Below are 24,050 nucleotides of genomic sequence, written 5' to 3' on the forward strand. Positions count from 1 at the left end.
TTTATTTTGGTGCCGCAAAAAAAAAAAAAAAAAGTAATCCATGCATGGGTTTTCCATAATATTTTTATAATATTTCATAATATCTTTTTACAAATGAGAGCAACTACAGGGACCAGCAGCTAGTATAATTGCTATGTTGCTGGACTCCCATGTAGTCGACCACAGTTCGAGTCCCGGACCCGGCAACTTAAAACTCATGCCGGGCACATGTGCGTGTGTGCCCAAGATCCCAAGAGGAGAATGGAGAAGGGATTGCGGTGTGGCCACCCCCCTGGAGGGTGATTTCTCACTTTCTGTCTGTCTGTCTCTCTCTGTCTGTCTGGTGAGCACTCGCGCCCTATAGCAAAAACCTCTCCAGAAAAAAAAAAAAAAGAGTAACTACAGACCAGGGATATATATATTCTTGGACAACATAAATATAAAACAGTACAAGAACAGTAGTATTATAAAAGTCAAAATGGTAATATCCAGGGGAACGAAGCAGTTGCCATTAGAGGGAGTCTAGGATGAGTGCTAATTCTATTGCTTGACCAGGGTGGTGTTTCAAGATTATATAGCCTCTTTTTTTTTTTTTTAAGTCTATTTATTTCTTCCATAGAGAGAGAGGAAAAACAAAGAGGTGCACCCACGCACACAAGAGCGTCCTCATGCTGAGATCTATTCCACCCTCTGCCAACCCCGATCACATGCATGTGTGCCCAGGGAGGCTCCAGGACCCAAACCCTGACCTTCCCACATGCGTCCAGCTCCGTTACCCCTGCACCTCCATTGGCTCCCTGCCCTTAGTTCAGTATTTGTGTGGTTTTCACTAGTTGGGTTGTTTTTTTATATATACGTTTGTTTAATCACTAAACTTCACGCAGCTTGGAAGTAATCATTATCATCTACAGATAATAATAATTAGCTGTGTTTTATTTTACATAACTTTTCCTTCGAGTGAAAAATAGGAGGGCGAAATTTCAGTGCACACATGTTTATTTTTGAACTACACTAACAATTTAGTAAGGTACGTTCTCAGATAAACAAAACCTGAAAGGATTTGCTGACACCAGACCAGTTCTCCAAGAAGTTCTGAAGAGAGCGCTGTATCAGGAAAACTAAAGTCAGACACACAGAAATAAGAGTTCAAAATCAACTAAGAAAATGACCAGCTCAATGATAGGGACGAGTCCGAAGTTGGATCGTATCTTCCAGAATTTAAACGGAAAGAACAGACCAGAACAGAAGATTAAGTACAGGAGACTGAACTGGTGAAACAGAATTTTATACCTTTTGACTAAAACTTCACTGGTCGTCTACGCTTGGTTTTCCAGAGTTAAGGATTTCTGTCTTCTCTTGAGTTGTCGACACGTCCACATACCTACTATTTGAACAGAATCCTAACTTGTTTCCTGGCTTTAAGTCTTAAACAAAGTTCTCTTCATCTTTTTTTATTATTATTAAAGATAAAACTGTCTTTCTTGAAATTAAAAAATACATTAAAAGATACCCGTTTAATGACCACAGTAAGCTATATAGCCGCAGCTAGGTGCTATTTTATAGTGTATTCATTCTATACACAGAGTTTCATGCCTAAAGTCAAAAATGTGTTCACAGATTTGTATATATCAGCTGAACTTGCTGTTGAAAGTAGATTAATTAAGAGATTTTGTGAATCAATAAAATGTGGGAGAAAAAAAGGAATGAATAGCAACTGCAGATATTAAAGACAGTGTGGGAGGAGGGTGGGAAAGGGCAGAGGATGAGAAATATGGGGGGAAAATATATATATACACATACATATATGAAATAAGAAATGCAAAATTATTTGTTGATGATAACGTGTATGATTAAGCCACTACACAGTTTATTCTGGATGGGTAATTGCATATTGTACTCTGTGATGACGTTCAGTGAATGAATTTAAAATAAATTTAATTTCAAAAAAGATAATATAATAAGGGTCCCTGTGATAGCATAATGGCTATGTCGCTGGACTCCCACGTAGTCAACCGCGGGTTGAGTCCCGGACCCAACGGCTTAAACTCACACTGGGCGCATGTGCGTGCGTGCCCAAGATCCCGAGAGGAGAATGGAGGAAAAGGGATTGCGGCGTGGCCATCCCCCCTGGGGGGTGATTTCTCGCTTTCTGTCTCTCTGTCTCTCTCTGTCTGTCTGGCGAGCGCACGCGCCCTCTAGCAAAAACCTCTCCAAAAAAAAAAAAAAGATAATATAATAAAACATTTTTTTAATTTAGTAAGATATTAAACAAATAAAAACAAAAAAGTCATATATTTGATAGCACAGAAAACGCTGGAAAATACCATCTCACAGATGCTGATTCAGATGTCACCATCAACTCAACTGTACTGTGCTGTACTGGGTTGTACGGTATTATATTTAGCAGCCTTTAGTACATGATTCATCTGCATTCTCTTTTTGCCTGAGGCACTAGGCAGAGTTTTTGCCCCCAGAGAAAGAGAAATGCATATTGGGGATTATGGTAGAAGACAATGAGGAAGGAGAATCTGGTGAATCAGCGATTTACACAATAAATGCATTAAAGCCAACTAACCAAGTAGTATTTTCATAGCTCTCTGTCTTAAGACTAATCCTTCCCTGCTTGTTCAATGTTGATATTTCGGTCTTAGTTGTTTAAACTGGCTAAAAGTCAAATTGGAATCTTTCTAGATAGTTTAGTGGATTATAAAGCCAAGAAGGTTAACACTTCTAGCTGAAGTATTTAGTAGACTTATCAGATTCCCCCGAAGAAGAGCACACAGAGACCAGGCATGATGGCACAGTAAGGAGCAGACTGAACTGCAGTGCTGGAAGTCAGATGGCGACAGTGAGTTCTAAACCCAGTGCTGGTGTGAACCAGGCCAGGGGCAGGTACCCAGGACACTGAGGAGCTGAAGGGCTGGAGAGAGGGAATCACAGTGGGGTGAGACCCTGTCAAAGATGCTCTTTCTCTCTCTTTTTCTCTCTTCCCCACAACCTCTCATGCACATGCTCCCTAACATGTATAAAAAAACCTTTAGAAGAACCAGCAGATGGCATAATGGTTACATCACTGGACTCCCACATCGTGACGGAGGTTTGAATTCTGGACCTGGCAGATTAAATTCACACCAGGCACGTGTGCATGCATGTCCAAAATCTCAAGAGGAGACTGGAGGAGAAGGGACGGCAGTGTGGCCATCCCCGCTGGGGGGGTGACTTCTCACTTCTTGTCTCTCTGTCTCTCTATCTCTGGTGAGCACATGGACCCTATGGCAAAAATCTCTCAAAAATATTTAAACTAAATTAAAATCAAATAAACTTTAAAACAAAAAGAGCATACTGAAATCAATAAGCCTGTGTTTCCCAAAACATGTTACTTCTGTATGTGGTCTATCACCATAAACAAATGGAAGTATAAAGAATAAGGTTAGGGAAACAGCAGATGGCGTAATGGCTGTGTCGCTGGACTCCCACGTAGTCGACCGCAGTTCGAGTCCCAGACCTGGTGGCTTAAACTCATGCCGGGCGTGTGTGCATGCGTGCCCAAGATCCTGAGAAGAGAATGGAGGAGAAGGGATTGTGGTGTGACCATACCCCCAAGGGGTGATTTCTCACTTTCTGTCTCTCTGTCTCTTTCTGGCAAACGCACGCATCCTATAGTAAAAACCTCTCCAAAAAAAATTAATAAAAAAGGTTGAAATGAGACATCTTTGCTATGAGTTAATATTTAAAGGTCTTCCTCATTATCTTGCCATCAGGCATTCCAGGCTAAAGCCCAGAAAAAAAAACACGGCCTTGAAATCTAAACAGTATAGAAACATAAGGGCTCACCTAGCTCTTCCTTGTTATTTGAGGTCTATTCAGTCTGTGAAACTAAAATAGCAACTAAATAACTGATTATAAAAGTGAATTTAATTTGGATGAATCAGAGTTAAAACCAGTAACGCACTGGGGCCAGCAGGTGGAGTGGAGGTTAAGGCACTGGGCTTCCACACAGCGGACCATGTTTCCAGGCCCAGGGAGCAGCCTGAAAATCACACCAGGTTCCTGTGAATGCGTGCCCAGGATCCCAAGAGGAGAATGGAGGAGAAGCGAAGGATTGAGGCATGGCCATTCCCCTTGGGGGTCATCTCTCACTTGCCCTCTTTCTCTCTCTCTCCAGCAAGTGCACAAGCCCTAGGGCAAAGAACTTAACTTTTTTTTTTTTTAATTTGACCAGAAACAGACAGAGAAAGAGAAAGGGAAAGTGAGAAAGCAAATCACTGGGTCCGAGACTTGAACCATGGTCAGCCATGAGGGAGTCCAGCACCACAACCATCATGCCACCTGCCAGCCCCAGAATGATTTAATTAATTAATTAATTAATTTTAAAATTGGACCAGAGACAGACAGAAAGACAGAAAAAGCAAGCTGCCAGGTCCAGGACTTAAACTGTGGTCAGGCATGTGGGAGTCCAGCGCCTCAACTGTCACATCACCTACCAGCCCCCCAATTCTTTTTAAATCGGTAACACATTAAAGAAATGACAAAAACATTTTTCTTTCTTTTTTTTGGGGGGGGAGAGGTTTTTGCTATAGGGTGTGTGCGCTGGCCAGACAGAGAGAGAGAGACAGAGAGAAAGAAAGTGAGAAATCACCCCCAGGGGGATGGCCACGCCACAATCCCTTCTCCATTCTCCTCTCGGGATCTTGGGCATGCATGCACGCACACGCGCCCGGCCTGAGTTTTAAGCCACCGGGTCTGGGACTGGAACCGCAGTTGACTACATGGCGGTCTGGCGACATACCCATTACACTAACTGCTGGTCCCAAAAAAAAAAAACATTTTTCACTGAAAAATGACCCCAGTGTATTTCAGAACTCTAGCAATTACACGCTATGACCACCACACGAAGCTTTCCGAAGCATGTAACTATGTAACATCCCCTAAATGAAACCCATCCTGGCTCCGCATCTCCCCGACAACACGTTTTCAGTCATTTGGATATCCTGCAAAATCTCAACCAGCCTCACCCTTCACTCGGTCCCTACCCCATCTTACCGGTTTAGCCAGTCCAGACTACTTACCGTGCCCAGAGGAATTTTAATATTCCACTCCCTCACCTTTGCTCTCCCTAAAATTCAAAGTTCAGTTCAAGTCCCACTTTACCAAAAATTTCCAGATGAAACAAAAATGAAAGAGTTATGCTTCTAGCTCTCAACTGTTAAAGTATGCCATTTTGCTTGTTTGTTTTGTTTTGTGTTTGTCATAGGGCCAGAGAAGATAGTGAGAGGGAAACTAAGAAGTCCCCCACCACCCCACCTCTCACCCAGGGGGACTGACCACAAGAAAAATCCCCTCTCCTCCTGAGATTCTGGGCACTCACGCACACATGCCGGTGTGATTTTCAAGCTGCCAGATCTGGGACTCGAACCACAGTTGGCCATGTGGGAGTCTAGCACCTTAACCACTATGCCACCAGCTGGCCCCAAAGCATGCCTTTGTTATTATTAAGTGTGTTAAGTTGTATATCTCATCTCCATCAGACTGTAAGCTCCTGAAAAGGAAAAACTGCATTTGTATTAACAGAATGCACACTGGGCAGGCATTATTCTTAAAGATTCCAACAACCCTGCAAAGTTGGTACTATTATTCCCATGTTACAAATACAGAAACCAGGGACCAGCAGATGGCATAATGGTTAAGTCGCTGGACTCCCACATAGTCGACCAAGGTTTGAGTCCTGGGCCAGCACCTTAAACTCACACCAGGCACATGTGCATGCATGCTCAAGATTCCAAGAGGAGAATGGAGAGGGGTTTGCGGAGTGGCCATCCTCCCGGAGGCGGGGAGGGAGGTGATTTCTCATTTTCTGTCTCTCTCTCTCTCTAGCGAGCACATACACCTTATAGCAAAAAAAAAAAAAAATCTTAAAAAAAAAAAGACAGACACCAAATCAAAACCATATGGAGTACCCAAGATCACAAACCCAAGAACTGACAGAGTCAGGAGTCTGGGGTATGTCTCATTCTGTGAGAGATACTCGAAAAAGAAGGAAGAAAAAAAAAAAAAAGTTGTTATAACGCTATACTCTAAATAGCATATTTTCAAAGTGTGCTCACTCATTTCCCTGTGTAGCAACCCTTAAAGGCCATGCATTAATTATAGATTTTACCACTTTTCTCTCGAAAGCAACTTCCACACACCCCTTCCTCTGGTGCTTCTGGAGAACTCTTTCCTGACTCCATGGAGTCCCGGTGGAGCTGTCAGTCATACTGTCCGTCACAGTGATGGGTCCAGCTATGTGGCCGCCAGGTAAGCAAGCTCAGTCAGACTCCTTCGGGGGGCTGAGCTTCTTCGCTGTATTTTTTGAGTAATTCTTCATCTATCTCAAACAGGCCTTGTTTACTTTCCCCAGCTCAATACCACACACGAGCCTGATAAAATTCCATAATTGCAGAAGGAATACATGGTCCAAGGGTGACCATCCAGAGATACATTTAGTTCTTCACGTCTGACTCAAATCTGTACTCAAAAATAAGAGAGAAACGGACCCCTAAACTAGTCATTGAGGCAGGCAGATCCCACAGGGCTTGGGGGGAGGGACGTAAAACACACAGCAGGCACTTGGGCATGTGTGCCCCCAATCCCGAGACGATGGAGCCAAGGAGATGACAGCCTGCCCACACCCGGTCGGGGCGTGCTTTCTACTCTCCTCTCCCTCTCTCTATCTCTCCATCTCTGATGACTGCACACTCTCCCGGCAAATACATAAATGTCAAATAAGTAATAGAATGCGTTTAACACAGAGTACCTAGTCCACAAAGTACCATTCTTTCGAATCATAAGATATACTAAAATGTATTTAGCTAATAGTTATAAACAATGAAAAAGTAAGAGCTCTAAATTCCGTTTACTGTTTTACAAGGGCTCTAGACTTGGCCCGGAGAGAAAGGGGAGAAGAATTTACATGCTATAAAAAAACAGAGATGCGGGAACCAGCAGTTAGCGTAATGGCTATGTCGCTGGACTCCCATGTAGTTGACCACGGTTCGCGTCCCGGACCCGGTGGCTTAAAACCCACGCCGAGCGCGTGTGCATGCGTGCCCAAGATCCCGAGAGGAGAATGGACGAGAAGGGATTACGGCGCGGCCATCCCCCCTGGGGGGTGATTTCTTGCTTTCTGTCTCTCTGTCTCTCTCTGTCTGTCTGGCGAGCGCACACGCCCTATAGTGAAAAAAAAAAATAAAAACTCTCAGAAAAAGAGATGCTATCTGAAATGTATATGAAAGAAGGTCAAAACAGAGCTGCATTGACGTATCATCCATTTAAAGACTTACAGCAAATCCATGTAGTACATGAGCCAACAAACAGATTAGGGAAGAAGTACACCAAACTGATTACTAAGATGAACGACAGGGACGTTTATATCATGCTAACATGTCCCCTCCGTAAGTGCTGAGAAAGTAACTAGAAATTTACAGCACCGCTTATTATAGATTCTCTTAGAAGCAGCTTATAAAAATATCAATACTACAGAAATAAAACTAATCAGCACCATCTCATGGGCATTTGAAGTAACATGCGTAAAGTCAGCCTTTAAAATAACTTGGAAAAAGCCAGCTAAAGAAGTAAAGGCTTGATGATGAAAACTTTCTTTTAAAATTTGAAATTTTGGAGCTGGATGGTGGAACACTACGCTCTGCAAGGTAGACCAACATGAGAAGTTCCTGGGTTCAAGTCCTGGAAACCTCCCTGAGAACACTGGGCACACACATGCCTAGACCCAGGGCAGCCTAGGACGGGGGTTGCATTGTGGCGTTAGGAACCTGTAGAGGGTGCTTACTTTCTCTCACACTATCTAAATCTCTGTATCTCTTGCTCATGGAATAAGTAACAAAATAATATTTTGTACATATACCCTTAAAAGTTGACAAAAATTATTTAAGAGAGATTTTCTTCTATAGGGCACGTGCGCTCAACAGAAAGACAGAGAGAGACAGAAAGTGTAAAATGACTCCGCTCAACAGAAAGACAGAGAGAGACAGAAAGTATAAAATGACTCTCCACGGAGATGGCCATGCCATAATCCTTTCTCCTCTATTCTCCTCTCAGAATCTTGGGCACACATGCATACATGCCCAGTGTGAGTTTTAAGATGCCAGGTCTGGGACTCGAACTGTGGTCGACTATGTGGGAGTCCAGCAGCGTAACCATTATGCCATCTGCTGGTCCCAACACATGGTTTAAACAGAGAGATGATATTTAAGTCAATATTGAAATGACTTCAACAAGTATCAGGGTGAGAGACATGAAATGATTCTCAATGACCATAAAATAGACAGTGCAGAAGAATGAAAGGCAAGCAAAGTCTAAAACTGGGGTAAACATAAGTAATAAAACAATATTTAACAAGGAAAACCAGGTTCTTAGGTAGATTCGACAACTCTGAGAGTGACATAAACCAACCATTTCTTGCAGTTACGATGGATTTTCCATTAGAATTTTTTTTAATTTGTCAGAAAATGCTTTAAAAAAAAATAGTTTCACATTTCCACTAATGTACATTTCAAAGTAAAGGAATTTCCTGTGCAGAAAACCCCAAGTTCTTTTTTTCAAAAAATTATTTATTTATTAGCATTTGTCATTATTATTATTTTTTAATTTGACCAGAGAGAGAGAGAGAGAGAGAGAACAAGAGAAAGGGAAAGTGAAAAAAACAAGCCACCAGGTCCAGGACTCGAACTGCAGTCAGCCATGGGGGAGTCCAGGGCCTTCACCACCATACCACCTGATAGCCCCAAACCCAAATACTTTTAAGACGAAAGCAATCTTTGCTAGCTTCTCCGGCTACTCCTTTAAAATAAAAGTTCCTATCCTAAAAGCAAACAAGTGGAATCCACCAACCTGACTACTCGATACCAAACGACGTGGTTATTTCCTCCCTGAAATTTCATCCAACAGCAATGTACGCTAACTGCCACAACTCAGTGTCACATTCTCTCTCGGTTCAGGTTACATGGGCTCACTTTCTGTAAGTTAATAGCTCGATCCAGTATCTCCTCATAGTGTTAGACGCTTTAAGAGGAGAAAAACTGCCATGTGAAATATATCAATAATTAGTCTTGTTATCAAATCTAATATCCTTGTTCTGTATTACTATTTCAAAATAAGTACATAAAATCAATAGTTTGTACAGTACAGTAAAAACATCTAATAATTCTGTTCTCATAACTCTAGGATGATATATAAGATTAAAAAGATCTCCAAATGAAAATCCGTGTGAATTTCTGCCAAGGAGGCTACTCAATTCCCTTTAAAGAAACCAACTTGTTCGTCTGAAAAATAGAAAACAAAGGGAAAGAACTAAGCATCCCTCCTGTCTTCCCTATAGAAACGGGACCACTAGATAATCACAAAGTTCATCTTAGGAAGGCCTTCATTACAGAGTTCCAGACAATGAGTGCAGAAAATGGTAGATTGAAAACATCATTATATGGTCCCCCTCAGGAAATAATGGATTTAAGCAATGGTTATCAATGCGCCTCAACTCTGGGTAAAAGGTTCACAGAGAATTTGAAAGAAACAAATCAAACTAATAGCTAAATCTGCTAGATTAGTAATATCTCAGACCCACTGAGCTTCACCTCACAGGGAGACACTAGACTGTACATGCTTCCTAATGTGATGCAATAATATTACAAAGGCAGGCCCTGTAGGAAGAATTCTTGACAGCCAGCCCCCTCGCCTAATGGTTAGGGAATACAGATCCCACCAACTGTGGTTCCAATTCCAACACCAGGGGCTTGAAAAACCCACTGAGTACATACGCATGCCCCAGATTCCAATGGGATGGAGAAACAGGGGAAGGGACATGGTGTTACCACACCCCTTGGGTGGTGCTTTCCTTCTCCCTATCTCTGTCTTTCTCCCGTCAGCACAGGGACCCTCTGGCAGTTAGAACTTCAATATCAGGGACCAGCAGATTGTATGGGGGGTGAGGTGACTGGATTCCATGTGGCCAACGTGGTGGTTCCAGTCCCACCGACTTGAAAATCATTCTGGGTGTATGTAGGTGCATGCCCAAAGTCCCAAGAAGAACATCGAGGAGAAGGGATTGGGGTGTGGCCATTCCCCGGGGTGGAGGGGAGATGTCTCACTTTCTCTATCAAGCTCACATGCCCTATAGCAAATAAAAAAATAAATAAAAACAAACTTCAGTGTCCCAAATGAGAGCAGTAACTGTGTTATATTGTCCAGACAGAAATATAATAGTTTCAGGACCAGCAGATGGCATAATGATTATGGTGCTGGACTCCCACATGGTCAACTGCAGGTCGAGTTCAGACCAGCTCTTAAACTCATGCCAGGTGCATGTGCACACATGCTCAAAGTCCTGAGAGGAGCGAGGAGGAGAGGGAACTGCAGCGTGGCCATCCTCCCCCCGGGAGGTGATCTTGCTTTCTGTCTCTCGGCCTCTCTCCGTCTCTCCAGTGAGCACGTGAACCCGATAGCAAAAATCTCTCTTAAAAAAAATAAATAAATAAAAAGGAAAGAAATATGACAGCTTCTATCAATCATCAGTAGTTCTAAATTAAAAATTAATCAGAAATGCTTTTAAGCATCAGCAATGAAGAAAAGTTTAGAAGAGCAGAACATAAGGATGGATGTCTACAAGTGACTCGACTGACAAGCGCCAATCAAGCAGCTGTTATGCAGAAGATCAAATATAAGATGCACCACGGAGGGGAGCCATCTTCCATGTTCAGTGGGCAAAAACGACAATAGGAAATATGCAAAGTACCACATAAAACCCACAGAACCAAAACCACACACTTTCTTTTTTAGGAAATCTGTAGTTCTCTTTTTTTAATTTTATTTATTCATTCATTTATTTTAATTTGACCAGAAAGAGACACAGAGAGAAAGAGAGGGAAAGTGAGAAAGCAAGCCACCAGGTCCAGGACTCAAACCATGGTTGGCTATGTGGGAGTGTCCAGCACCTTAACCACCACGCCACCTGCTGGTCCCCTCAAAACCATACACTTTTTAGTACTCACAATAAAGCAATATAAGGATCTTGGGTACTGATATTTGAAATAAAGTTAAGACAAACCATACCTTAACCGTGCATTTTTTAAAACCATGTGAATGCAGCATATGATCAAGAAGATATCTGAATAAATGTAGAAGAGCATACACATATGCAATTGTGTATAATGAAACTGAAACGGCACCATGAGATCATGAATTAATGACTTCTGGGATAAAGTGTACCTATAAACTTGTCAACAGGAAAAATTTATACCATTTGATTCAGCAATCTGAATTATAGAAATCTATCCCTCAGGTTGAGTAAATTTTCTTTACAAGCCAAATGATGCATAGCGATCGAATGCTTAAAAAAATAAGAATAATAAAAATTTTAAAAAAAATCTATCCCAACAAATCCAAATATGAGAAGCACTTTATATATAGCATGCAACACTGGTATTATTCGTAACAAATACCAACAAGCACTAGCTCTCTAACAGGGGGGCATTATGTGTCGACTTGGCTAGGCTGAACTACGTTTCCCAGAATTCCCTTTCCTTACACACCTGTCTAAGGTGATCTACAAAAGAGATTACTGTGGAAAATATGCAGGTGGAATGGAGGCAGCATCCCTCCTGCAGCTGGCCAACAAGCTCCCTTACATGACAGTGGCCTCACTGGTGGGGTACGAGGCTGGGCCCATCACCGCCACGCAGCCCCTACAATTTCTTCCAGCTGCTCACACTCCTGGGCCAAAAGAGCGTGTGCCTCATGGCAACGGAATCCAACTGCTTCAGGATATGTACACCATCGAGGTCAAAGGCAACAAGCAAGATCTGACAGGGGTCTTGGCTATTTTAGAGACAGGATTGATCTTGGTCTGTCCTGCGGCTTCCAAGTTTTACTTATGGGCTCCAGTTTACTCTCCCTTTCTCCCACTTGACATCCGTCTTCTCTACCTAGCTGTCTGCCTCCTGGACTAAATTCTAGAACCAGACAGGAAGACATAAGCCTTACGGAAACTGCTTAACCTGCTCCTACAATTCCATAAGGCCGAATCTCTTTAACAAAGCTGTATTTGTGGGTAAGGCTTTTGTCTGAGGAAGTAAACCTTGAAAAGGTTCATGAGAAACCCACAAAGTTTTCAAACAGGTATATATAAATAAGTAAACTATGGCACATCCAGAAAATGGAATATTATTCAGCACTAAAAAAAGAAATGATAGGGGACCAGCCAGGCACTGTGGTGGTTAAGGTGGGTGGATTCCATATGGCCAACTGTGTGGTTCATGTCCCAGACCCACCGGCTTGAAAAACATGCAGGGGGCACGTGTGCACACATGTGTGTGTATGTGTGTGTCTCCAAAGTCTCAAGAGGAGAATGAAAAAGGAATTGCGGCACAGCCATCCCTCCAGAAGTTGATTTTTCTCCCTCCCTGTTTCTCTCCCTCTCATGCATGCACCCTATAGCAAAAACTAAAAACAAACCAAAAAAAGAATTGATCAATCAAGCCATGAAAAATCATTCAGAAAACGTCAACGTTTATTACTAAATGGAAGAAGCCAGTCTGACAAGGCTGTGTGATTCCAACTACGGGACATTCTAGGCAAGGCAACACTGCGGAGACATACAAGGATGAGTGGGTTGCCAGGCGCTAAACAGAGGGAGGGGCCAACAAGTGCGGCAGAGGACTTTTAGGGCCCGAAGCGACACTAAGGTACCTCATACGGACATTCTGGTCCTGTCCTGCGTGTAGCTACAAAGGTGGCCCCACAAAATTCAGCTACCTAGCCCAGGCATGAAGTAGGCTATACCGTGCAGATTTGGGTAAGTATACTCAGTGATGGCCACACAACAAAGACCCATCTAAGAACACCTTTCTCAGGATGCGTCCCTAACGTTAAGTGACAGGTGACTGCAGGGTACTGTAATGGTGGCGACTTACCATTGCACTTTTGCCCTAACCCATACAACAATGGACAGAACCAGGAGTAGACCCTAATGCACACTAGGGACTCTGAGTGACATGTGTCTATGCGGTTTCACCATGGTGACAAACGTATGGGTCTCACCAGGAAGTCATGCATGGGTAGGGACGGGGTACCTGGGGAAAGCGAAGGTGACTCAGATGGCAGAACCAACAGCCCTGGAAAAGTATTCCCAGCTGGGGACCTACCTTTCCACATCTTGATCAATGCACTGCCCCGCCCCTGGGGGACAGGCTGAGCACAGCGGTTAATCAGCATCTCTACCTCTGCGTGCTGGAGCGTCTCTGGGTTTGCAGGCCCATGAAGCTGCAGGACTCACTCACAAACAGCTTTACTCAAGGAGCTACCCCGGGGAGGCTTATGCACATGATCTGAACTAAAGGACCCGAGTCTGGACCTGGTCCTGACACCGTAATGTTATGAGATTCTTGCGACATGTTTTAAGCCTCTAAACACTGGGTTAATTTGTTATATGACACAAATTTGTTTAATAAATTGCTACGTTAGAAATTAACAGGAAAAAACATCTGCCAAGAACTCTTTTCAGACATTGGAGGGCAGGCAGAATGGGACCGATCCCAGAAGGAAAGACAACTGAAGCAGGAAAACTGCCGGAGACACTTTTCTTCTTTTTCCTGTTTTCGTGTTAGTGGGCACATGCACTCACCACAGAGAGAGGGAGGGGAAAAGTACACCGGCCCTTGAGGACAGGGGACGCTGCAATCCCTTCTCCTCCATCTCTCCTTCCTTTCAGGATTTTGAGCACACATGCACATGTACCCGAGATGTTTCTGAAGTCAGTGGGTCCAGGACTCAAACCTCTTAGTTGGCCCTGTGGGATCTGGCTGCCTTAACCACCAGGCCACAGAGTCCGGCCAAAGGCACTTTTCAAACTACTACCCAGGAGGAGAACCCGATCAGAACACAGTAGTCTAGATGAATTGAAGAGTAGGTGGGACCAGCAGTTAGCGTAATGGCTATGTCACTGAACTCCCATATAGTTGACAGCGGTTTGAGTCCCGGACCCGGTGGCTTAAACTCATGCTGGGGCCCGTGTGCGCGCATGTCCAAGATCCTGAGAGGAGAATGGAGGAGAAGGGATTTGCGGTGTGGCCATTCCCCCCTGGGGGTGATTTCTCGCCTTCTTTCTCTCTCTGTCTTTCTGGCAAGCGCACGCACCCTATAGCAAAAACTTCGCAAAAAAAAAAAAAAAAAAAAGAGTTGGTAGCTACGCCGACTGAGGTGAGGGGACAACAATTAGTCTCATGAGCTGAGATCCTGGGACACCAGTCCCATCAGCCTGAGGCATGTTGGGCTCACGCGTGAGCACCCAGGACCCAGTGAGCTGGAAGGTTAAAGGAGAAGGACTGCAGAGCATCCTGGCCCCGTGGGGCTCCCTTCCTCCCTCTCCTTCTCTCTGTCTCAGAGGCTCACACATGCTTTCTCATGAATAAAGAATTAAAAACTTTATATAGTGTGTATATGTATATATGTGTACATGTGTGTATGTATGTGTGTATAAATATTATTTATATATATATATTCCAGCCGGGCGACTGAGTCAAATAAACTGTACTATAACCACCCAGCCTGTAGCAAACTGAACTGCACTGCTGGAAGCTACATGGCCAACCGTGGGTTCAATCCCTGCATGAGCCTGAAAACTCAATGGGTACGTCACACATGCCCGCATTCTGATGAGCTGAACTGCCAGGGGAAGAGCACTGCGGCATGATGGGACCCGCTCAAGGGTGCTCCGTCTCTCGCTCCTTCCACCCTCTTTCCCCCTCTCTCATGTGCATGCGCGTTCTCTCTACTGTGTGACTAAAGCAAGAAAATTTGAGAAATCAACATCCAAGTAAACCAGTCAATCAAAACCAATCGAAGAGGGACCAGCAGTTAGCGTAATGGCTATGTCGCTGGACTCCCACGTAGTCGACTGCGGTTCGCGTCCCGGACCCGGTGGCTTAAAGCTCACGCCGGGCGCGTGTGTGTGCATGTCCAAGACCCTGAGAGGAGAATGGAGGAGAAGGGATTGCGGCGTGGCCAACCCCCCTGGGGGGTGATTTCTCACTTTCTGTCTCTCTGTCTCTCTCTGTCTGTCTTGCAAGCGCATACGCCCTATAGCAAAAACCTCTCCAAAAAAAGAACAGGAAAAAAAAAAAAAAACAGAAGAAAGATTGAAAAACTAATCACCTCCAAGACATATGGGACAGTATTAAAAATTCTAATGCACATGTCATTGAGTTCCAAAAGAAGATTAAAAAGAAAATGAGACAAAAATATTTTCCTAAACTGGACCAATTGGTAAAACGCATCAATCAACTCTAGTGGACCAAGCAGAAGTACTCTGTACTGATGCAGAGCTCCAGCTTCCCCCCTGAAAGAGCAGACAATAAGTAAAAACGTTCCTGATTAATGACCGCCAAACCTCTAACCACACACCCCTACTGGTTGGTAAGGAAGTAAGTAAACAAATAAATAAATAAAAGTGCCCACCTTTGGTAAGTGAGTAAATAAATAACTGTAGTCACATCCCACATACATTAATATATAAGTTATTTATGAATTAGTGAATACTACTCTAATAAACAAGTTGTTCTTTATTTTGCCAGAGTGTATGTGCTTGCCAGAGAGACAGAGAAAGAGGGAAGGGGAGTCCCCCGAATGGGGCGTGGTCACACTACCATCCCTTCTCTACCATTTCGACACTTGGGATTTGGGGCGCGCGCACACACACACACACACACACACACACACACACACAGAAGCACCTGTGTGTTTTTCCAGCCAGGAATGTGGCCGGATTTGAAATGCACAGTCTACTAGTGAGATCTGGCTCCCTTAACCATCAGGCCAGAGGGCCAACCTCAACATCATGTTTTTTCTAAAAAGAAAAAGAAACTGAGAAATAAACACAGTCTACTAGTGAGATCTGGCTCCCTTAACATCAGGCCAGAGGGCCAACCTCAACATCATATTATTTTTAAAAAGAAAAAAAAACTGAAGTAGAGATAAATAAGGTGATTCTTTTAAAATACTTATACCGATACCCCCCCAAAAAAAGTCTGCATCTTGCACTCTTCATTAAATTAATGTTTTTTGAAATAAGAGTAATAAATAATAAATGTGAATAAATACACATTTAAAAAATATATATTAGTTTAAATAATTTGATTGACACATTTGGAAGGTCTGGTTGAAGTTCACTTTGAGTTTTTTGAGATTCTTTTTAAATATTTATTTACGCTATGTGAGGGAGAGACAGTTACAGAGTGTAACCCCTTTGGGTCTTTTTTTTTTTTTAAGAAGTATTTATTCATTTTAGCATTATTATTAATGATATTTGATTTGCTACAGGGCACACATGCTCACGAGAGAGAGAGAAAAAAAAAAAAAAAATTGAGAGAGCAAGTCTCCGGGTCTGGGACTCAAACCATGGCAGGCCATTTGGGAGTCCAGTGCCTTAACAACCAGGACACCCCCCGGCACCCGGGTCTTAATGCCATAATTCACCCCCAGCCTCAGCCAGCCCCAGACCATGGGCACATGCATGGCGAAGCTATAAATCTCACTTATCCACACCACAGAGTAAGACACCAGAACCTTCCCACGTGAGTTGGCCTCACGCAGCATCGCATTGTACTACTGTTCTGCCACCATCTGGCCCCCTATGCCAAAACAAATCGGAAAAAGGAATATTTCAGGCCTGCACAGTAGCACACGCTGGTAGATCCTGCCATATAGGGAGCTCAGGTTTGATTCCCCAGCTCACCCTAGAAGTCATGCACTGTAGCACACGCTGTAGTCCCAGCTATTCGGGAGGCAGAAGTAAGAGGATTGTAACATAGCAAGACCCTATCTTTAAAAGGGAGGGGGGGCAATTACTTCAAAAATATATGTAATTTCAATTGTAACACAGAATGTATGAAGTTTCCTAAAACTCGGTTATAATTTCCCAGTCTTTCTTACAAACTTAAAAGGTAGTTATGTGTCTAAAATAGAAATAAGATCAAATTTCACAATAGCTCTTTGTTTAATAAAAATAGACTAGAATGTTCTGTACTCATGTTTTTCTAGTATTTTTCAAAATAAAAACTTTCTTTAGTGACATATCCTTTTCAACAAAAAAGTCACAAAACAATGCAAATATTTACAAAAAACCATTCACAGGGGACCAGCAGGTGGCGTGGTGGTTAAGGTGCTGGACACTCCCACATGGCCAACCACGGTTCGAGTCCCGGACCTGGTTCTTGCTCCTGCGCTCTCTCTCTCTCTCTCTCTCTCTCTCTTTCTGTGTGTGTGTGTGTGTGTGTGTGTGTGTGTGTGTCTAGTCAAATTAAAATAAATGAATAAATAAAATGAAATAAATAATTTTTTTAAAAGCCATTCATTAAACAATTTTCATTCAAAAAGAAGTTACTTCCTCATTCATAACTAAAACACTACCTTTAATTGTCAAGGGACATTTTTATTTATAAAAGAAAACAAGGGACATTTTTATTTATAAAAAAAAACCACTGATAGTTACTCAGAAAACAATTTACATCTTTGTCTCTAATATAAAAATGGCTAGCTCATCTCTAAGTTTAAGTCTAAATCCTCTACCGTTACTTTAATTGTGAAACTTTGAGTATTCAAAAGATTTTTATAAGCACCCCTTACCACAACCTACTGTCAAAAGTCTGCTATTTAAAATAATATAAACTTTAAATCCACTTACCCAGGCACAAGTAGACATATCACAATAAGCTAAAAGGAAATATATAAATGAAGTTTTTATTATCTCCTCCTCAAGGCTTCCTCAAGCTGTCACATAAACTATAAATCTCACTTGGCCATATGACAGAGTAAGGGGCACCAATGTAAAACTTTTTTCTCTTTTTGAATTATTTTACTATTCATTATGAAAATGAGTATAAATTCTAATACTTTCCTCATATACTTTTTTGGTCTTGTTTTTGCTATAGGGTGCATGCACTTGATGGAGAGAGACAGAGAGAAAGTAAGAGATCACACACCAGAGAAGATCTTTCTCCTCCACTCTGCTCTTAGGATTTTAGGCATGCACACACTAATTGTCCAGTCATACCACTCATGAAAATTTAAAATTCTGAGCATCAAAAGATACCATCAACAGAGTAAGATGACAATCCATGAAATGCGAGAATATACTTGCTAATCACATATTTGGTCAGGGATTACAATCCAGATTGTACAGTGGATGCCTAAAACTCAAAAGCAACATAAACAAACAACACAATTCAAAAATTATCAAAGACTCTGAATAGACGTTTATCTAAAAGAAAGCCACGAATGGCCAATTAGTACATGATAATGTTCTCAGTATCACTAGTCATTAGGAAATGTGAATCACAACTATAATGCACAGCACCTCTCATGAATATGGAATTAAGGGAGGCAAGCAAAAATTCTACAGAGATAAACTGAATTTGTAGATTGTATGAACTCACGAGTTTCAAAACATGAATATATATGTGCACATATGTAAGCAAGTATAAAGGTTCATGCTAAGGTGTACATATATACATAAAATACAGGGATATATTTCCTTCCTCTGTTCATTGAGAGAACCTCGAAAGAAAGATGTCTCAGAAATAATGGAAACGTGAGGCACCGAGACCATTCGCCACAAAAGAACCTGGGTCTCAGAACAATGATTCATTCCAGGATAGGTAAAGGATTAGCCAGTAACACCTTATGTTAGAAAGTTAAAGATGTACAGCAAAACGTAGCACCAAATAATTAAGGAACATCTTAAATTCTCATAAACAATTGGAAAAAAGAGGAATCCAAGAGCTCACAGGTATACAAAATACATATGTAAATATGTAAATATGCAAATGAGGGGCAAGAAAAGGGTCTTACTTATGACAGAATGCCAAGGACTGCCTACTAAATGTAAAGAGAGTGCTGGAGTTGAGAAATTATAATTTTGCAACTATTATTATAAAGATTTATCCAGGTAAGAATCTGTCATGAATGCTAAATCTATGAAGAAAATTTGATGAGAAGATAATTGCATCGTTTTAAACTATACCCTAAAAGATTGCTTATTAATTGCTGGAATAAAAATAGTATTGAAACAGTGGAGAAATAAGACATTTCAACCAAGTAATCAAACATTCATCATCACAAATAAGGACCAGATGAACATTGTATGCCTCCAGGTTTGATGCCCTAAGAAAAACACACTATCACTTATATACCATTCCTAATAGAAATGCACAGCTTAATCATGAGTAAATATCAGAAAATACCCTAAAGGAAGAACGTTCTATTAAAAAAAAAAAAAAAACTGAAACTATATTTTTCAATACATCCACATCATAGAAGACAAAGAAAGTCTATGGAAATCTTTCAGATTAAAAGGCTAAAACGATAAGAAATTCAGTACCTGACCTTAGACTGGATTCTGAAAGAAGGGGAAGAAAAAAGTACTATAAAAGATTTTTATGGCAGCTGACAAAAATGAATTACTGAAGATGCATTAAGAGTACTGTATCGGGGAGCTGGCAGGTGGCAGGTGGTTAAGGGTGCTGGACTTCCACATGGCCAACTATGGTTCGAGTCCCAGCTCTGGTGGTTTGCTTTCTCACTTTCTCTCTCGCTCTGTCCCTCTCTGGTCAAATTAAAATAAGTAAATAAATAAATAAATAAAGTTAAATTAAAAAATTAAAAATAATTCTTTTAAGATAAATTTATTTAATTTAATTATTGTCTCAATCCAGCAGATGGCATAATGGTTACATCACTGGACTCCCGGGTAGTTGACTGTGGTTCGAGTCCTGGACGCAGCAACATAAAACTCACGCTGGACACATGTGCATGCATGCCCAAATCCTGAGAGGAGAATAGAGGAGAAGGGATTGCAGCACAGCCATCCCCCCAGGGGGTGATTTCTCACTCACTCTCTGTCTCTCTCTCTCTCAGCCAAGCACATGTGCCCTATAACAAAAATCTCTCAAAAAAAAAAAGTACCAAATTTAAATTTATTTGAGTTGATCACTAAATTTTGATTATATAAAAATCTTCTTAAGAAATACATATATACCATAGCATTTAGGAAAATGGTCATCATATGCTTAACTCACTCTCAAATAACTCAAAAAACACTGTGTCTATAGTCATGTAGACAGATAAAAACAAATGAGACAGAATGCTAATAATAGATGAATCTAGAAAAAAGGATATGTGCACATTCTTCCAACATATCTTGCAAGTTTTAAGTTTTCAACTGTTAACAAATAAATACTAAATGAAAGTATATGAGGAATTAGTTTCATAGTTTAATAAATAATATTTTCTCTTCCTTGGCTATACAGAAAATAATTATTTTTCTTACAATTTATAATATCTCATAGAAACCAGCAGGTAGCACAGTGGTTAAGGCACTGAACTTCCACATGGCAACCATGGTTCAAGTCCCAGACTCGCCGGCTTGAAAAATCACACTGTGCATGTGCACATGTGCCCAAAATCCCAAGAGGATAATAAAGGAGAAGGGATCACAGCATGGCCATCGCCCCCGAAGAATGATTTCTCACTTTTCTTCTTTCTTTCTCTCAGGCAAGCATACATGCCCTATGACAAAAAATAATAAACAAAATAAAAAGTACCTCATAGAGTCGATGAAAAATAATAAGTGCAATAATAATAAGTGTAAATAATAAGGCAAAAAGTACTCAATAAGTTTCCTTGATCCAACTAATAAGCTTCAAGGAAACAAGACTGAGGACCAACCACACACACTACACTAAGGCTACTTAAGTTATGAGTCTTCGTTTCTCTAAATGTGAGTAAATGAATGTAAGAAGTAAAACTGGGATACAAATACTGTTAGAATATAATTTAACTGTCAGAGATATACCTACAAAATACGATACATTCAAGGATTACCAGAGGTTTCAATTTCACTTGTATTTGCCAAAAAGAAAAACCCAAAGAATAAAAAATTTTAAAAAAAAAAAGAGGTTTCTTTTTGTAATTTACATCATTTTTATGACCACATCTCTACTTCCGGAAGAAGCTAAAGAAAGATCACTAAGACAGGGCATATAAACTACTGCACAAGACAGAAAGTGAACAAAGAAGCCACAGAATGTAGGGCAACGCTTATCAGGGTAACCAAGGGAGTCAGGAAACTATGAATATAATGGGGCATTTGAGCTGTGAACAATTCCTTTCAGGGACTAAGACTACTGAAGATTTTCTGCTGAGACTTCACCTTCTAGACCCCTATCTAGAGAGTGGTAGGGCACCCTCTGTCTGTCTGTCTGTCTCTCTCTCTCTCTCAATTTAAAAAAAAAAAATTTAAGGGAAAGTATTTTCTTGGCTCTCAGGTCCTCCTTTAACTAGCTAATTCTCACTTCCCCCCTCCCACTTAGGAGAGGCAAAACTATAGGCCTTCTGAGAAGACTCCTGCATTTGAGCTGTGAACAAGTCCTTTCAGGGACTAAGACCACTGAAGATTTTCTGCTGAGACTTCACCCTCTAGACCCCAATCTAGAGTGAAATTACAATGAAACTCATGGAAATGTCAGGAAAAGAATTAAGAATATTCATAGTGACAAAGTTAACAGAAAAGCAAGAGAAGAGAAATAATGAACTCCAAAGATGCAGGAGAAAAAGAGTTGATGAGTTCCAGGAGTTGAGGAAGTTCTTGTACTATCTGAAAAAGGAAATAGACACCATAAAAAAGAATCAAATGTAATTATTAGAGATGAAGGCTGTAATACAGGAAATAAAAATCTACCATGAAAGTATTAAAAGATTAGATCATGTAGAGATCAAATCTCAGATGTAGAAAACAAAACTCTCTTCTCTGGAAAAATTCACCATGAAGAATGAGAAAATAGTCTAAAAAAATGAGAGCAACATGTAAGAAATACTAGATACCATTAAACGTTGAAACATCCACATAATTGGTATCCCAGAAGGTGAAGAGACTTATAAGGACATTGATAATCCATGAAATCCTGGAAGAAAACTTTTCAAACCTAGAGAGGCATTCAAAGATCCAGGCCTAAGAAATACAAAGGACCCCAAATAGAATCAACCCAAGATCTTCTCCAAGACACACTATAGCCAGATTGACCAAAACCACAAACAAAGACAAGATACTAAAATTGGCCAAAAACATCAAGTCACTTACAAAGGATATCCCATCAGGCTAACGGCAGACTTCTTATCGGAAACAATGTGAGTAAGGAAAGAATGGGAAAATATATTCAAAGTGTTAAGTGAAAAACAGTTTCAACCAAGAACACTATACCCGGCAAGATTATCCTTCATATAGAAAAAAGAAAAAGAAAAATTATCAGATAAACATAACCTGAAAGAATTTACCAACACCAGACAAGCTCTTCAGGAAGTTCTGAACAAATTGCTATACCAGGAAAACTAAAGTCTGACACACAGAAATAAGAGTTCAAAAACAACCAAGAAAATGGCCAACTTAATGGTAAGGACAAGTCCAGAGTTGAATATTATCTTCCAGAATTTAAATGGAAAGATCAGATGACAACAGAAGAGAGATTAATTACATGAGACTGTGAAATAAAATTGTATGAATTTTCGACTAAAACATTACTGATTTTTTTCTATGCTTTGTTTTCCAGATTTAAGAATTTTTTACTTCACTAATTAGCTTGAAATAGAAATATGATATCAATGTGATAGATAAAATACGTTGTCTTGGTAGGCAAACAAAAATTTGATGCAAGTGGCTCAATTGCTGAGTTATTTTTCTTCCAGATTTGATGGTTGTCTTTAGTCATCTGAAAATCATACCTGTATATTAAAAAAGAATGTGATGAAATTCTTTCTAGAGTTGAAATCAATAAATAAATGGAATCTGTTTATCCCTTTCTCCCAAATTTAACAAGGGTAACTGCCCAGGTTTTTTGCTTGCTTGTTTTTTTTAGTACAATATGTTTGTCAATTCAGCATGCAATGGATCCTATACAAATATTTTATGTAAGAAAGCCTTTTTAAATTACTTTAAGTGTGATTCTAATGTAGAGATTAAACATAGCTATCAAATAGTTTCTCTCCAGCTATTGTTGAATTATTCATCTCTTCCTGCAATTCTGCCAGATTTTTCTTCACACATTTTGGGGATTTTGTCATTTGGCACACATATGTTTATAATTTTTATTGTGTTGATTTTTTTCTAACATTATAAAAAGTCCTTTTTCATATAAAGTAATATATATAATATATATATATACACACACACACACACACACACACACATACAAGAAATGGAAAATTATTTTTTGACAATAAAATGTATGATTAAGCCAATATATGTTGTATTCTGGATGAGAAATTACATTTTGTATACTGTGATGATGTTCAGTGAATGAATATAAAATAAATACGATTAAAATTAAAAATTTAAAAATGGAAAGCAATTCACTGAGCTGGGAAAACGATCTCAAAGCCTACATTTGACCTGTGCCCTTACACAAATGATAGGTGTGGACCTGGAAAAGCAGGAAAAGAAAAACTACATACTAAATAATTCCCTAAGAATTCTCCAGTCTCATGATTTTTCTACCTCATTTAAAATTTTCCATCCCAACTAAGAACCACCAGATGTGAACTCAGTGGGGTCAACAAGTGGTGGTCGAGGCAGCTGGACCCCACACGGCTGACTATGCAGCTGGCGTCTCGGATCTGGCAGCCCGAGAGACACCAGGTACATGTGTGTGTGTGCCCAGAGCCCTGAAAGGAGGGAAAGGAGGCAGGGAAGGGATTGAGGCATGGCCATTCCCCACTGCAGCTGCTTTCTCACTTGCTTCCCACAGCACAAGGCGCCCTCTGGCAATTTTTTTATATAATTATTTATTTTATTCATTATTATCATTATTTTTTCACATGCACTCATGAAGAGAGAGATAAAGCAAGGTGCCAGGTTCAAGATTCGAACCGCAGACGGCCATGTGGGAGTCCAGTGACAACCACCACACCATCTCCCAGCCCCTTCTGGCAAATTTATTAAAAAAAAAAAAAAAAGTGAAGATGGGGGGGCACCAGGG

The 24,050-nt window shown here is 40.8% G+C and overlaps 1 protein-coding gene across 1 annotated transcript in view; it reads right to left on the minus strand.

Moving 5' to 3' along the window:
* Positions 1-24,050, minus strand: part of LOC102501723 (lipopolysaccharide-responsive and beige-like anchor protein) — a gene marked incomplete at its 3' end in the record, with an annotated part of 350,771 nt that overhangs the window by 286,743 nt on the left and 39,978 nt on the right.

Source organism: Tupaia chinensis, unplaced genomic scaffold (assembly GCF_000334495.1).
Source record: "Tupaia chinensis unplaced genomic scaffold, TupChi_1.0 Scaffold000521_1, whole genome shotgun sequence".
Classification (NCBI taxonomy): Eukaryota; Metazoa; Chordata; class Mammalia; order Scandentia; family Tupaiidae; genus Tupaia; species Tupaia belangeri.